General features: G+C 43.7%; 1 protein-coding gene across 43 annotated transcripts in view; it reads left to right on the plus strand.

Moving 5' to 3' along the window:
- The window catches only part of FBRSL1 (fibrosin like 1), a 502,421-nt gene that overhangs the window by 110,030 nt on the left and 377,113 nt on the right, over positions 1–15,278 (plus strand). For 2 of the 43 annotated variants that reach the window (XM_023937474.2, XM_023937479.2), the window contains exon 1: positions 11,930–12,093. The exons of 36 other annotated variants lie outside the window; for them this stretch is intronic. The gene's annotated coding sequence lies outside the window, so the exon portion shown is untranslated. Of the gene's footprint in view, positions 1–11,889; positions 12,094–15,278 lie in introns of those variants that run through there. 5 more of the 43 variants (XM_023937477.2, XM_023937485.2, XM_086856152.1 and 2 more) reach the window with 5 other exon arrangements.

Below are 15,278 nucleotides of genomic sequence, written 5' to 3' on the forward strand. Positions count from 1 at the left end.
GAAATCCTTTCAAAAGTGTGTCACTAGTGTGGAAAGTAGGCATCTTTCTTTATGGTACACTGAGGCAGCAAAAATATGTTTCTGATTTTCCCTTGCACTGGCTTTTTAGCAGTGTTTGAAGTATGTGGTTTCCAGATCTTAGATTTGGAGCGGCTCAAGATCAGAGTTATGTGAGTAAGGTACATGTGATTTTATGCCATCAGGAGCACTTCTTAAAGAACAGGCTTTGATTGAGAGCAAGCAGCCATGTAAGAGACAAATGGTAGAACTTTGCATTGACTTCTGCATTGTGCAAGTGTGGTGGTGCTGCTGGGAGGACAGCAGTGTCTGCCACTGCTGTCACGAGGATAAATTTTGGGTTTTAGACTCAGAGGATTCAGCTGTGTATAGTTATTTATTATTCAGATGCATTCCTTGCATCCCTTTTCTCATGCTTGCTTGTCTGTCAGGGACTTATCTCCAACAGGACTTGTAGAAAAATGATGTTGGCTTTTTGAAGAAACTGCAGAACAGCAGAAGGACTTTGCAATTATGGTATTTTGATACAGAAAAATCTATTTTAAGCACAAAATGGGGAGTTTGAAGTCTAGTTGGTGGCAGATGAGGTCCTGGCTGGTTTCCTGATACATTGTTCTGTGGAGATGAGGGAAGAGGAGAGCGTGTTTCATCACTGGACCTCACCATCTAGTCTGGATGACCTCCTGTTCCAGCTCTCCAGGATTTAGAAGAAACTGTGCAATAACCCCATAAAACAACTTGTAATGTTATGGATCAGCAAGCTCAAAATGCCTCCTTTTCTTCAAGTGGGGCTGTGGAGCATGGCTGTCCTGTGCAGCTGCCATGGGTGGGTGAGGCTGGGAGCTCTGGCTGGGGCTGCTGGCACTGTGCAATGAACAGGGCACGTCTTGCACAGCCTCCTGCTCCTCTGGAGAGCCTTGTTCTTACTGCTCTTCATTCTCCTCCCATTACAGATAGTCTAATTCTATCATGCTGGGATTAGGCAACCCCACTGAGAGGAGCTAAGGGGACCAGTTGCTCTGTGCTTCAGAGGCACAGCCCTAGTTTCTCTAATCTCAGAAAGCCACCCTACATAACCCTGAGGAGTTTCCTCTGGGATCAGGAGCTTTCCCTTCCTCTGCTGGGTGTGTTACCAGTGCTCCTCCCAGGCCAGGGTTGTGACACCCCCAGATGTGCAGCTCTGCTCTCCAAAGGGACAGTGTCGGTAGATGAGCATGGGCTCTTGGACACTGAACAAGCTTTATGCCATTTACATCTTGGGAGCTCTGCTTTCCTCTGAGATCTGAAAGTACTGGTTCAATATATTTTGATGTTGAGGGGTTTTTGTCCCAGCTTTATTATTTGTTAATGCAGATATTGAACAGAAGCATGAGAGCTGCATTCCAAACAGTTCAGCTGGAAGGTTTCAAAACCAGGCAGACAAAAGCAGTTTCCAGAAGGTATGTTTGTACTAGGTTCTTAGCATAGCACTATTTAACTTCTTTTAATCAGTGACCTGGAGCAGAAAAAGTAAAACCATTACTCATAAAGCTCTCAGATAACACGCAGATTAGGTGGAGTGCAAGATAAGGCAGGGCCTGAGTGACTGGGATCGCTCTGTGAACTGGGTGTTCTGATGCAATAAAATGCCATACTCTAGAGACAAAATGAGGGCCCTTCTGGTATAATGAGGAGATGGAAGAGGGATAGCTGTCTCCTGGGAAATGGCTAGCCAGAAAGAGACTGCCCTGTCAAGGCAGATAACCATCTGAACTGGAGTTTTCCCTGCCTAACTGTGCCCAAGATTGAATGTGTAGACAGGGAAGTACTGAGCTGAGTAGGTCTATGGTGGTTATAGCCCTATATTTAGAATTGACACAAGTGTAACCTCAATTCTGTATTCCATCCTGATGCTTGCAGTTCAAGAACATTGGTTAAAATTGGAGAAACTTCAAGACAAGTGTCGTGAGGACTGTTAAAAGATTCAGAAAATCTGTTTGGCAGGGAAGGACTCCAGGAACTCTGCCTGTTTTATTGTAGGGGAGGGCAAGGGGTGACATGACTACAATTTATAACAGCCTGTGAAGGGCAGAGAAATTTGATAATAGAGAGCTCTTCTGTCTGGCAGTCAAAACTGTAAGGAGATCCAGTGGCTGGAAGGCTCTAACACTGATACTTTTAGACAAGAGATAAGCTGCAAAATTTTACTGGGGTGAATAATTAATGACTGTAGCCGTTTACCAAGGGTTGTGATGACTCCATCTCTGGATATCTATGAACTGAACCTTTCTAAACAAGAGGCTGTGTTTGAGTCTGGGATTAATTCAGACAAGTCTGGTGGCCTGTGTTACAGCAGTGTATCTGCAGTTTTGAGGAAGCAGATTTTTCTTTTAAAACGGTCTGGGAATTCATTGACACCTGAGGAGACAAAGCTGTTGCCCAGGTATGTGAGTTTTAAGAGCTCTCTGTGCACTTAGCGTTTTTTTTTATGTTGTTCTCAAAGTTTATGTTGATCTTGAACAGTTCCAACTTGCAGATGCTGCTAGAGCTCTTGCTAGGAAAAGTGCATTTTTGAGGTTAGTTGTACACCAGAGAGAAGTGGATCTCTTTCCCTGTCATGCTGCTGCTTCTCAAGATTCAAACCATTGGGGAAGCAGTGTTTGCTCTTTTTTCCCTGATATTGCAGTTATATTTTGTAAACTGCTGAATGCTCAGTTGGAGCTTTTGGAATAGGAGGACACCTGGCACCTTTGATGCATTTTGTTTTGCCCTGAACTACACTGATGTTCGTGCTGAAGAGTTACCTGAATGTTTGTTTTTGACCTCACTCTGGAGGATCCTCCCTCCTTATCCAGGATTCTGGGGGAATCTACTAACAACTGACATTGATGATGTTGAGAAAACATTGTAATATAGGTGCATTAAAATTGCTGGGGCTCTAAGCACTCTAATCTCTCACTTCTTTATGAGGTTTGTGCTTGTTTTGCTTACATGCCACCAAGTGGGTCAAGTTTAGCCAGCGCTGTTATTAATGCTGGAGCAAGTCTCCAGCGGGCTATTTTTAGCAGCCAGGGCTGTTGTTGAGAGCTTGCGCTTGCTAAAAATGCCTTGGAATGATTTCACAAGCGATACTGTCTGTGGTGGAATTTGCACACCAGCTGTCTGTCTTCAGGCCAGTTGATTGTGTTGACACGAATTCCCTGTGATTTGTCATCTCTGCCTCCCGCTCGCGATGGCTGTGACAGGCGTGCTATCAGTGTCTGATGGCAGGGAGGGGTAAGTGACAGCAGCAGCCTCGTCACTGACAGCTTGGGAAACGCTGAGATGGCAGGGGGACCTTGGCCTTCACTGGGATCTGATTTTTCCTTTGGCACCCCACCTCGCTGCTGCCATCCTCCCTGTGAGCTCCATCCCCCAGCCGAGGCCTTTCCGTGGAGCTCCTCAGCAGTATTTTCAACATCTCCCTGGTGATGAGATTCCTCTGCTGCTGAGCTTTTATGTCTGGGGGTGGCCTTCTCTCCTAAGCTAATAGGATAGATAAAATGTAAACCAAATTTTCAGAGAGAGAATGCCCCAAGAAACAAGGCATGACGTGAGATCTCTGCAAATGGTGATTCTGGGTTTGAGTTGTCTGCTCATTTCATGTGTAGTCTGATTGTGTATGGTTCAGTTCTGTTACAGAGGAAAGGAAAGATATGAGGTTTATAAATTAAGTGATTAAGTTATTAAAATTTATTACCTAGTGTATATCCGGGGTAGTTTTTAACCTCCCAAATAAAATAAAAAAGACTTGCTAATATTGGCAAGTGCCCTTGCTCCTGTAAACACTATACAGAGAGATGTGAAATGGCACCTTTGACTATTTTCAAAGTGAAATTAATAGTTCAGTTAGTGAAATAAAAGGGTGTTAACTCTTATACAGGGATTTCAGTGTGTTTTAAGTCCTGGAAGTACAGAATCAGGACATAACTTTGTGCTTTGTGACTGAGAGGTGAATCAAAGCTGCTGTGATTAAATGATTATGAATTCATTTCAGGACTTGTTTTATAACAAATCCACTGATAAATGCAAACAGTACAAAACTTTCGATTCACAGACCTTCAAAGCAACTCTTTGCTCTTGTCTCTTGAATCTGAAATATTCTACTAATTTTTTAGTGTTACACAGATACGGATTTCAAGTAAATCTGAAACTATGCCAGGAAGGCAAACAGGCAGCTAGTGATGCTTTATAATGCTGTAGGATTTTTGCTTCCAGAGACTTTCATGCAACTCTTGGCCCAAGCCTGCAGAGGAAATGAGTTTGGTTTTATAGTAATTCTTAGTGGATTTTTGTTCATGTTACAAGTGATGTGTGGCTTGTCTGGCAGTCAGAAACCTTCCCTGAGTAAAGATTGAATTAGAGAATGTGTTTTAATAAGGCTTGATGGGGAAATATGTCTGGATGAAGCTCTGTACAATTTTGCACCTCTTGATTTTATAGGCACCAAGTTTGGCAGAAATTATTAAAAAGGGGGGGAGGGGCAGAAATTGTTAGTGGTGGTATATTTATAATTTGCTGTGGAAGAAATCAGTCTCTCATTACAAGCCTGTAATGGTGTTTGTGCCCTTTTGTTTGATATATGCAGTATTGTATTTCTGTCCTTCAGCTCCTGCATTTTGCCACGTGAGAGACTCTGTTCTGCCACAAAGGCATCTTTCTCCTTCTCTGTCAGTCTGAGCCCAGCTCTGAGTTATCTGTCCTGAAGGTGAAGGGGCTGCACCAGCAGCAATAAGCAGTGCTTGAAAACCCCATGCAATGGCTCCTGAATAATTCAGCTGGCAGGTACTTTGTGCTTCTGCTCACTCTTTCAAGTGAGAGCCTTACCTGAGAGCCTGCTTGGGGCTTTCTGCTTCTGAGTGCTTGGAAGTGATTTCAGAGGAAGGCATTTGAATTGTGCCTAAAATAATTGATGCCAGAAAGAGCTGTAGGGCCAAGACAAGTTTAAGCTGTGGGGGCACTGATGCCTCCCATTGGAGAGGTGATGTGAAGGGTGCTCAGCCCCACTCCCTGCACAGGGTCTGCATTTCTGGCCACTCAGCAGCAGATATTTCTGTGGGCAAACTTGCTGGAGAACCCAGATCTCTTTTCCTTAGAGTACATGAAGACTGGAGGGGGATTTGGGCATCAAACTCCTTTACTATCCTCAAAAGAATGACATTCTTAACCCAGCTTTTTGAAAAATGAACTTTATTTCCTTTACTATTCCCTTCCCAATATCTACGTTCTCTTCTCTGTACTTCCCTTCCACTGACTTACCTATTTTTACCTTGGCTAAAGGCTGGGATTAACTCTGTGTGACTGTACATGCAGTCTCAGATGATATATTTCAATATCATGGAAAGGTCCAGAATGAAGTTTTCTGGGGGTCAAGCAGAAAGGAAAGGGAAGATGTGCTGCACTGACCGGCTTTGTTAAAAATTCTGTGATACAACCACCCCTGCTGCAGGGAGGTGAGCACAGAGCTATTCCAAGACTCCCTAACTCCTGTCACTTTGTAAATTTAACCCTGTGGTATGAATCCAGACTCTTGGTGCTGGGCTATGAATAAGAAAAGCAGATTTTGGAAGTTGGTTGTTGTCAACTTGAAGTTGCAGTTTTGTGTCTGGCTCACTTGTGCTCTGCAGTGGGATCAGAGGGGTCTGAAACTGATCAGAAGTTCAGTCACATTTAATTTGTAACCTGTGAACATCATCAGTTTATGAGCTCATCACTTGTGCCTGCTGCCTTTGGTCTTTGCAAGTCTTTGTGGCTCAAACATTCACTTCAGGTGTGTGCTGGAGGTCTTTAGGAAGTGACCTATCCAGATTTATCCTTGCAGTTTCTGGGCAGAACAAATTTCAGTCCTGTGTTTCTCGAGCTAGGATACATACTGGTTTATCTTTATTTAATTTATGCTCTGGGCTTGTCTGTTTGAGGTGGTGTCTGTGATCAAAAAAAGGAAAACGTAGAAGTGTGTGTGAACTGATTAATATAAAGGCAAGTGCACAGGTGTTACAAAGTGAGTGCATATGCTGCTTCTAAAACAGTGTTTGCTCTTTAGCTATTGCCATGGATCTCTGAGCTGGTGCTATAAGTTAATCCTTTTAATCTGTTATAAAGAGATTCAGGCATGGAGTTCTGTTTATTGTTCTTTTACCTCCCCCTCCTTAGTATCTTTCCATTCACTAAAATAAGTCACCATGGCATATTCAGAGCATCATGATTTTTTGGTTCCTTGTGATACAAGGAATTTAGAAAAAGGCACACTGATAGGAGTTTCTTACTCAGATTTCCAGCCACTTAATGCAACCTCTGGCTGATAAGAGTAGAAATAAAGTATATGCATTTTTACTGCAATGTCCTCAAATACCCTTAACGCCTGAGCAAAGGTTTATGAGTTTATTTAAAGAATATTGAGAGCATTTGGATTTGGTGACCTTTTTTTCAGTCAAACACTGGTGGAACTTCATCATCACTTCTGAATGAGATGATTTGACCTTTATCAAGAATTTAAAACCTCTGGACCCAGAAGAAGAATCCAAAAACCTACTTCTTTCAGAGTAATTATAAGCACATGGCTAGATCTAGCAGTGCCATTTCTTTTTTAATTGCAGTAATGTGCTCTACACAAATACGTGCAGAATATGAGCACTGCTACAGGGGACTCAAGTGAAGGAAAATTGCTGGGCTGGTTCTTGTTGAAAGTAGTTGAAGAAAATGAAAGTTTTCACATTTTTTGGGGGTTATTTTCTTCCTCATTAAAATGCTTCCCTATGGAAGCCAAACTGGGGCAACCAGCATGGTTATTGACATGAATAACTTAAAACATACATCACAAGAAAGGGCAGGGTATGGGACATCCATTTCTTTGCTGGACCAGTCTTTGCAGACAAAGATCCACTTTCCCCCATGAAGAAGTTATGAGTGTCTTAAAACAATGACATGGTGTTTCCTCACTGTTTTGTCAGCCCAAACACAAGGTAAAATCAGCTACTTTTGTAAAAGTGTTCCTTGGGGGGAGAATGAAATCCACACTTCTGAGTGAGTAAATTCAGCTGGAGTAGATTTTTTTCCTCTTCCTTTGGTACACAAAAAGTACTTTGCTTGCTTGTTTAAATCTGTAACCCATAATAAACCCTTAATTTTTGTGTGGTTAGCTTGAATTTACAGTTCTCCTTTTCTTTTCTTTTTTTTTTCTTTTTAAGTTTCCTTCATCTCTGTAACCAACAAGCTGCATTAATCCTGTTTGTATACACAGATTCATAATCTGTTGTTGAAAGTATTATCCTTTGCTTCTAGGGATCAGATGTCAAAAGCAATGTTTGGGATTCTCTCTTTTTCTTCAGATTGCTGCAACTGTAGGGTTTTTTCTTCAGTGAATGGTAGGATAAACCACTCTCTTCCTCAAGTACTTACACAGGCTGTATGAAAACTATAGCCCAACATAATGGTTTTAACTTTGTAAGGAGGGTTACTCCTCTTTTAATACGTAAGAAGCGAGGGCAGAGAGATGAGAGATGAGGATTCATTGTCCCTGAGGGCTCCTGCTGCAGCAGCTGAAGGTGATTTGACTGTGATCAATTTATAGTTTGCAGTAATCCATCAGGTTATGAACCACAGGGGCTGTGGGCTGGATAAGCTCTGTGCTGTCAGCTGCACTTGCGGGGTGGTAAATTCCAGCAGAAGGGCAGGGAGGAGTGAGGTGGGAGCTCTCCCAGCCACTGCCATTAAATCTACCGAGGTCACAGGGACAGGTGCATTAAGGACACACCTTTACAGCCCTCAGTGCCCAGGGATGGCTGGAGGGGTGGCTCTGCATGGTGACCAGGGGCTTGCTGGTGGCAGTGGCGCCCAGTTGAGGGCACCTGCAGTGCCCCAGGTGTGTCGGTGTTGTGTATGAATTTAGCAGCTTTTGTTACACAGGTGGTGTCCTGGGCTGTGAGGGGAGGTCACTGCACCTGGCAGTGCTGTGCTAGCATCACTGGAACCAGCCAGTAAATTGTCCTGCCCCAGCCCCAAGCTTGGCTCCTGATGTGTCCTGCCTGCCTTTCTGCCAGGTGCTCCTTCTGCCCGGAGCCTTGCTAATGGTTCTCCTTCGATGGGCCTGAAATTTCAATCTCAATTACTTTCAGCTGCACTTCTCTGAGAACTGTGCTTCCACAGTACATGCTAAATTGTTTGGAAGGACTACATATGCCTCAGGATCAAAATGCAACAGGAAACGTCAGCAGCATGTCTAAATAAACATCTCTGTCTCCCTTACAAGAGTGTTTAGCAGCTCCGTTGGCAGATGTTTCTATAAAATGTTAAATACTGTGCTTTCCAATCCTCCAAACTGTTTGTAATCCAGCAAATAGCAGAGGACAGGGAAACCAGCTGAGGAGGGTATGGCAAAGAATGGTAGAGCCCTAAAGAGTCAGAGGTTCTGTGGAAACAAAAAGTGAAAGTGAGTCCTGGGAATTAGTGTTTTGTTGATAATGGTGGTGTTTAAAATCCTTTGTTACTGAAGTGCTTTGGTTTAGATGTGTAAAAGTACAGAAGGCAATAGGTTGGTTTCATGCAAATAAATGACTTGGTGACTGATGTCTGATTATAAAGTTTTGGGAGTTTTCTATGTACATTTTTGTATCAATAACCTGACTTACCAAGTTTTAGAAGCATAAAACCTGAACAGAACTTTGTCATCTGTTTCATGGGTTGTTTCTGTAGTTGTTGTTTTGTTTGGGGATTTTTTTTTCCCTTGTGCGTCCCTTGCATCCTTTTAAAATGCTTTTATTATTATTATTATTACTTTTGCTTTGGTGTGGTAGGAGAACAAGAAACTTATTCTTTCTTTTTCATTTCCTCTTTGTGTCTTCCGTCTCTTCATTCCTTCATCACACAATGTGTTTCAAGTTAAGCTCAGGTTTGTTTAAGAACAGGGCAGTGCCTTTGCTGCCTGGGGCAGTCCCTGGTCCCTCTGCTGCCCAGGCTCAGCAGTGCCTGCCTGGGGAGCTGGGGCAGTTCAGAACCTGTTCCACTTCGGTGTGTGCTGCTGCCCGGGTGTTTGTGGGGCTGCAGGGACTGACAGAGGGATTGAGAGTTGTCCCACGGGTGCCTCCACCAGCCCTGGTGAAGGAAAAGGGCTTTCTCAAGGTCATTCCCAGCTGGGATGGGTGGCAGGGATGGGAGCCCGACATGGCCCTTGCACCAGCACCTCCTCAGTGCCCAGCAGAGACAATTAGCGCCTTCATTCTAATCGCCCTGGATGCTTCTGCGGACTGTTTTCCTTCCAAATGCTTTAAATGCCGGCGATACTGTCAAGTACCAGAAAGTCAGATTAGATAAGGGGAAGTAGCAAGTGTGTGCTGAGAGCCGGTGGAAGTTGCCTTTGCCTGGGGACAGCGGTGGCTGCAGGCTGGGCTCTGTGCTGGAGCAGGGGGTTGGTTTTCCATGTTCCTGTCCCTTGTTCCTTTCCTCTGGAACCACTTGTCGCCTTCCAGGCTTGAGGCAAGTGCTGGATCCTGAAAGCAGAGGCCAGGCATTAGGGGCTGAAGCTGGGAAAGGCACTGTGGTGGCAGTGTTATCACTGCAAAATTGAGGAAGGGATAATTGGCTTGTTCTGTAAAGCCAGCTGATCTCTGGGCATGAATGAAAACAGGTCAGGCTCAGAACAAGGTTTGACTACTCCATGTAAAATACTGGTTTTTTAGAAGGTGGGTAGGTTGTCTGTATTTTCTTAAACTGTAATAGGCATTTGGTCTGATTACTCGGTGATTCCTGGGGTTTTTTTGAATTGGCATAATCTAAGATCATGATTGTTCTCTCTTCTCCACCACTGTGACTTTCCTTGTCTCAGTGGAATTCACAGCTGCATAAAACCATGTAGGTGAATGCAGAATTGGATGGTAGATGTGATATGAGACATCCCACTAGTTCTCTTGAACAGATTGCAGTTCATGCTGTTACCTAAGTATTCTCACTTCCTTACTGCCAAATCATCCCTGAAATGCTAGAAACTGAAACTAGAAGAATCTACAGCATTGTGTCCTGGTAGCAGGAGAGAGGGAAGGAGTGGCCTGTACCATGGCTGGGAGGCCAGGCTTTAAGAAGTTCTAAAACATGGAGTAACGTGTTGGTTTTGTCTGCTGTGTGGTGCCAGGAGACCATCATGCAAGAGTAAATGTGAAAATAGAGGTGGAAAAATCGGGCTTTTAAACGTACGGATTAGTTTTGGGGCAGAAGAAGAAATGTGATATCCTCTGCTTCAAACCTACCCCAGGAAGAACACTTTGCATCTTTGTTTGGTTTTGTTCATGGGGTTTGTTTGTTTGTTTTTATTGTCATGTTTTCTACAAACAAACCAATGCTTACCTGGATCTTATCTGCCTGAGAAATTCTCAGCCCTTGTATTGCCCTGAAGTCACTTAACTGGCCCCGTGTTTGCAGCTTGCTGAGCTGGCTTTGCAAAGGCTGAAGAGATTTGGAGTCTGTGCTGCTGCACTGATATGTCACTTTATCTGTCAGCCAGGAGTCTCTTCTGTCCTCTTTGTATACACATGCCCATGCTGGCCAGATGGTGCTGGATTTGGGTGCCATCCAGAGCAGCGCATTAGAAAGGCCAGGTTATGTGTCATATTTCAAAAGCCAAGAAGTGCTGCCAGTTCTGCTCCTCTGGTAACAAACAGCTTGACTTAATATATTGATCATGTTGTCCTTGCTATTCTCAAGCTGATTTCATCTAAGGCACTCCAAGGGATCTAAGGTTGAAGCTGTACAGATACCACCTGTTGCCCACTCTGTAGCTAATATCTGCATTTGCACATACTGTGTGTCCTGGAAAAGTCTGCTCTGTACCACCACCATGAAACCCTTCCCAGTGCCAGAAGGACATTTTGACAGTGTTTGTCTGTTTGTTCTTCTGCAGCACAATATGATTAGGGGCTGGGAGATGAAGATTTGCCAGAGAACTGATGTTTGATTTGGGGCAAGCTGCTTTGCAATTGTTAATTTCTCATTCTTTAAAAATAGAGGTCAAAATGCTGATTTCCTTTGTGTTGTGCTTTAAGAATTGCTAATGACAAAAGCTTGATAAAAGCCAAATTGTGATGTTATTTATAAATTATGGAAGAACTCTCCCTCACCTTCTCAGCATGCTTTTTTTTTTTTCCTAGAGGCAGACTTTTGCTAATGGGATGTGAAAGCCACAAACCCCATCTGTATCAATAAGAGAGCCGTGTGGAGAGAGAGAGATGTGGTGTGGAGAGAGATGGGGAATTAAGTGCCATTAAGCACTTGTTAATTAACATGGCCCTGCACTCCCCGGGTTGCTGCCTTCTGTGGGATGGGTGCACACTGAAGCCAGTCTTTCTGGTTTTTATAGCCTTTACATTGTCAGCCCAGGTCTGTAAGGTTTAAGAGCACACTTGCCTCTGATATCTGTGCAAAAAGAGTGCTGGTGTCTTGGTCACCTGCTCTTTCAGATTCTGCTGAAACCTGAGAACTAATGCTTACAATTTTGCTCGGTCACAGTGGGGAACTTGGGAAATCCAGATCCTTCACTGGAAACAAATACCTCAAAACCCCTGTGTTTTTAAACCCCTTTCTGCTTTAGTGAGCACTTCTGTTTTGATGTGTGAAATTTCCCCTTGTGCCCTTCTATCAGCTTTTTGAAATGGAGTACTCTTGATATTATCTTTTTATCAGCAGTTTTTACTATCATAGGGCTCCCTGAATTCCTTGACAAGAGCTGCTTTGCACACAAAAGCGAGATTATCAAAGGCTCCAGGAGAGACGCTGTGACCCGTTGGGTGCCGGGTTTGGGAACAGGACTGAGCACTGTGGGGGCAGAGCTGGAGGATTCTGCAGACATCCCGTGGCACTTTGTCTCTTAGCAACAGCCTCCCGAGATGGAGGTGGCAGAGGGGACACTGGCCTGCTGCACCCCAGCATCTCCCTGCTCTGCTGGCCAGGGTCTCCTCAGCTCATGCCTGAAGTGCTGCTGCTCAGGTGTGATGTGGGCTCCAAGAGTCCCCTGGGTTACACCGTGATGGAGATGACAGCTTTATTAACAGCAGCTGCAAAACCCTTTTATAGGTATTTGTCATCTTGAAAGTTCTCTGTTGTTGCACGTTTGAGCTGTGCTGCAGCTTTTACCTGATTTTATGAGCAATTTTTAAAACAACTTTGAGACCAAGTACCTCACGCCTGAGGTGTGCTTGTTCTCCGTTGCTTGTGGTGTTGTAGGGTTGTTAGCAGTGTGTGTATGCACAATATAATTGCCATGTCAGCTTCTCTGTTTCTGGTTATCTACATAAGGAAGCAGAGAGTTGGTGGAGATGTCAGCTGTGATGTGGGTTATTAAGAACTACAAGACAGAAGTAATCACAAGAAACCCTGCTTCCACACAGGCTGTTCCCCAGAGTCTCTGGTTGCATCTGTTCCGTCTTAACCCTTCTCACGTTGGCTGGGTTTTTTGGTTCTTGCCAAAGGGTTATGCCTGTTTGAACAAATAAATGCTGTGTGCTGCATCTGTATTTCTCTCTCTTTGATGTTTACTGTTGACAAGGTGCTGTGAACACTAAATGAGAGGCAAAGTTGAACTCTCAGAGATGTACAAGAATCAGATATTCAAGTACTCTTTACTAATTTGAGTGGGTCAGCAGGGATGAAAGTTGTTGCTTTGTATCATGTTTTAATTCCCTATTGTGCTTCAAAGTTGAGGGCTACCAGCAAATGGAAAACTTTGCATGAATGCCTCTTTCTCTAATCTCTGGCTGGCAAAGTCTTGTTCCAGTAAGGAAGAAAAATGTCCTACAGGCCGGCCAGCCTTCTGTTTCGGGTCTGGGAAGTGCAGATAGATGTTTCTGTATCTGAAAGCATTCAAAGAGACTTGAAATTTAGCATGGGAATTGAGGAAATGGTTGCAAAGAGACACAGCTTAGCACCTCATGGTTGGTGGAAGACTGAGGTCCTCTACACATGATGGAGAGAATGTCAGAGCCGATGAAAACTTGGAGCACTGGCTCTGGATTTGGTGAGAGCGTGGAGTGAGTGACAGCACCTGCTCTGCTGAGCTCTGTCCCTGCAGTGGGTCATTGTCCTGGCAGCTCTGCCTGTATTTGACATGCTTGGATGAGTGGATCACATCATTCCCATGCTGCACATGTTCTCCTCCCTGCAGCTTGCTGGGTTTGTTCTTTTATACTTTAATTGTCTGCTGTCCTTGTTGGGTGTTTGCTTAGTTATTTCTTGCTTCGTGGCAAGTGAGAGTAACCAGGCAAAGTGCAGAGGCTCCTTTTCCTCAGGAACAGTAATGGATGTTCTGATTTATCTGTTCCTTCTTGTATGGCCCGTTGCAAGCTGATGTACCCAGGATCTGGTAGTGTCATTTGTCAGTCTCTCAGAAGTCTCTCTTCCCATTGGCACTACATTTGCCCTCCGTTTCTTGCTTTCAGTTTTATGTCCCAGAGGAAACTGGGCTGGAAATGAGAATGAAATATGGGTTTCCTTCTTAAAAAGAAAATAAACCAAACTTTAAGGGCTTCCTATTGGAATGTGATGGGATTGGACTCCTATCTCTTATCCTTTGAAAATCCCAGCTGGAATTATTTAATGTCAAAGCCTGGAATTTCCCAGTGTGAAATTCATGGCTGGCTAAGGATGCACTGGGGATTAGAGAGACATCACTTTGCCAGGGTAGCGTTGCTGTCACTGCAGGAGACCTCAGTCACACAAAGGGACATTGCTGGTCTGTCCTGCTTCAAAGCTGAATCTTGGGGATGAGATTCCTCAATTCCCATTGAGGTTACATGCTGTGTGACTGACAGCTGGATTGGGGTGGAATAAACCAGAGCGAGTAACACTTTGCACTGCCTGGGAATAAAGAGGGGAAGAAAATGAGGGAGATGAGCAAAACATAATCTGCTGATTTTCTTATGTGGTAAGAGGATAGTTTGCTAGTGCACATCCAAAATTTCCCTGAGACAACAGCTGGGTGATTTTGCTCATTTGGCTGCATGATAAAAGAGTCAGATTAGATGATTACAATAATTTAATCTGTTCCAAAATTACAATAAAAGAAAAATCCATGTTATGGGACCCTGATGTCTTGCAAAGCTTTAGCTTAGATAACAGCACTCTCCTTAGCAGAAATCTCTAAGTTTTGGAGGATGTCTTCTCAGTATCAAAGTAGTTGTGTAAAGAAAAAACAGCATATTTGAACAGGATACTGGGTAACAACTAAATGTTTTTTTGTCCCTCTGGTCAAAGATGAATGCTTTAAGTATGCATCAGTGTCTGTGTTTGGGATCTGTACAGCAAAACAGAAGCTGGTGGCTGGATGTGCACTGACTGGTGAGGTGTTAACAAGGTGCTGTTTCTGAGACTCATAAATCAGCAGTGCTTTAGGTGATGGGGGGAGAGGGAAGAGCAACTCTAAAAGCATAACCTTGCTGGCCTCTTTTTCGAAACCGTTGATCTCTCTATAAAAGAGGATTTGCCCTGCTGTTCTAATAAGAGTGATAATATATGTGCAATTAGAATTTAATAATTATTTGTGTGACTGGATCTACTGCATAAGCTGGTTCAAGTGATTGTGTAACCTTTGCATTGTGTTCATTATCTAATGTTAAAATAACAGCTGGAAGTTGAGAGACTGACATGCAGTTTTAAAATTACAGAGCTTGAAATTGCTGCTGTCTGTAAACATATGAAAATCTATTAATGACCTTTGAGCTCTCTGTCTGAAAATGTTTTGTAACATAGAATACATTAAAATTGCCTGCTGCTATTGTGTATGTTTCCCATTTCTCAGCAATTGCCTAGGATATAAATGAATGTTTTGCCTCTGCCACAGATATCAGACTATCTGAAACTATTCTAGGAAGCCCTAAGGATATATTGAAACATTTGGCTGCTCGTTGTTTGTTCAAGCAAAGCGGTTATAGAAGAGCACACGTGGTGTGCTGAGCCCCTGGATGTGGGAGAACATCTCTGCTGGCCACACTGACAGCTGCAGGCCTGCACTGTGCAATGCAGCACATTCCAGCAGCACATGAGCAGGAGCAGGGGTGGCCAGGGTGGCACAGATGCACTGTCCTGGGCTTTTCATTGCCACACGTGACATTCAGATAGAAAGGCATCTCTCTCCTGCTAGATGTCATCCTGCTCAGAGCCTTCCCCTTAGGTTGCAGTAATGTGCTATGGACAGCTGTTTCTGGAGGAGGCTGACTTGTACATATTTCTTCTTGTTGAACCATCTATATTTCTCGTCGTTTGTT

This window comes from Cyanistes caeruleus, chromosome 18 (assembly GCF_971803275.1).
Source record: "Cyanistes caeruleus chromosome 18, bCyaCae1.hap1.1, whole genome shotgun sequence".
Lineage (NCBI taxonomy): Eukaryota > Metazoa > Chordata > Aves > Passeriformes > Paridae > Cyanistes > Cyanistes caeruleus.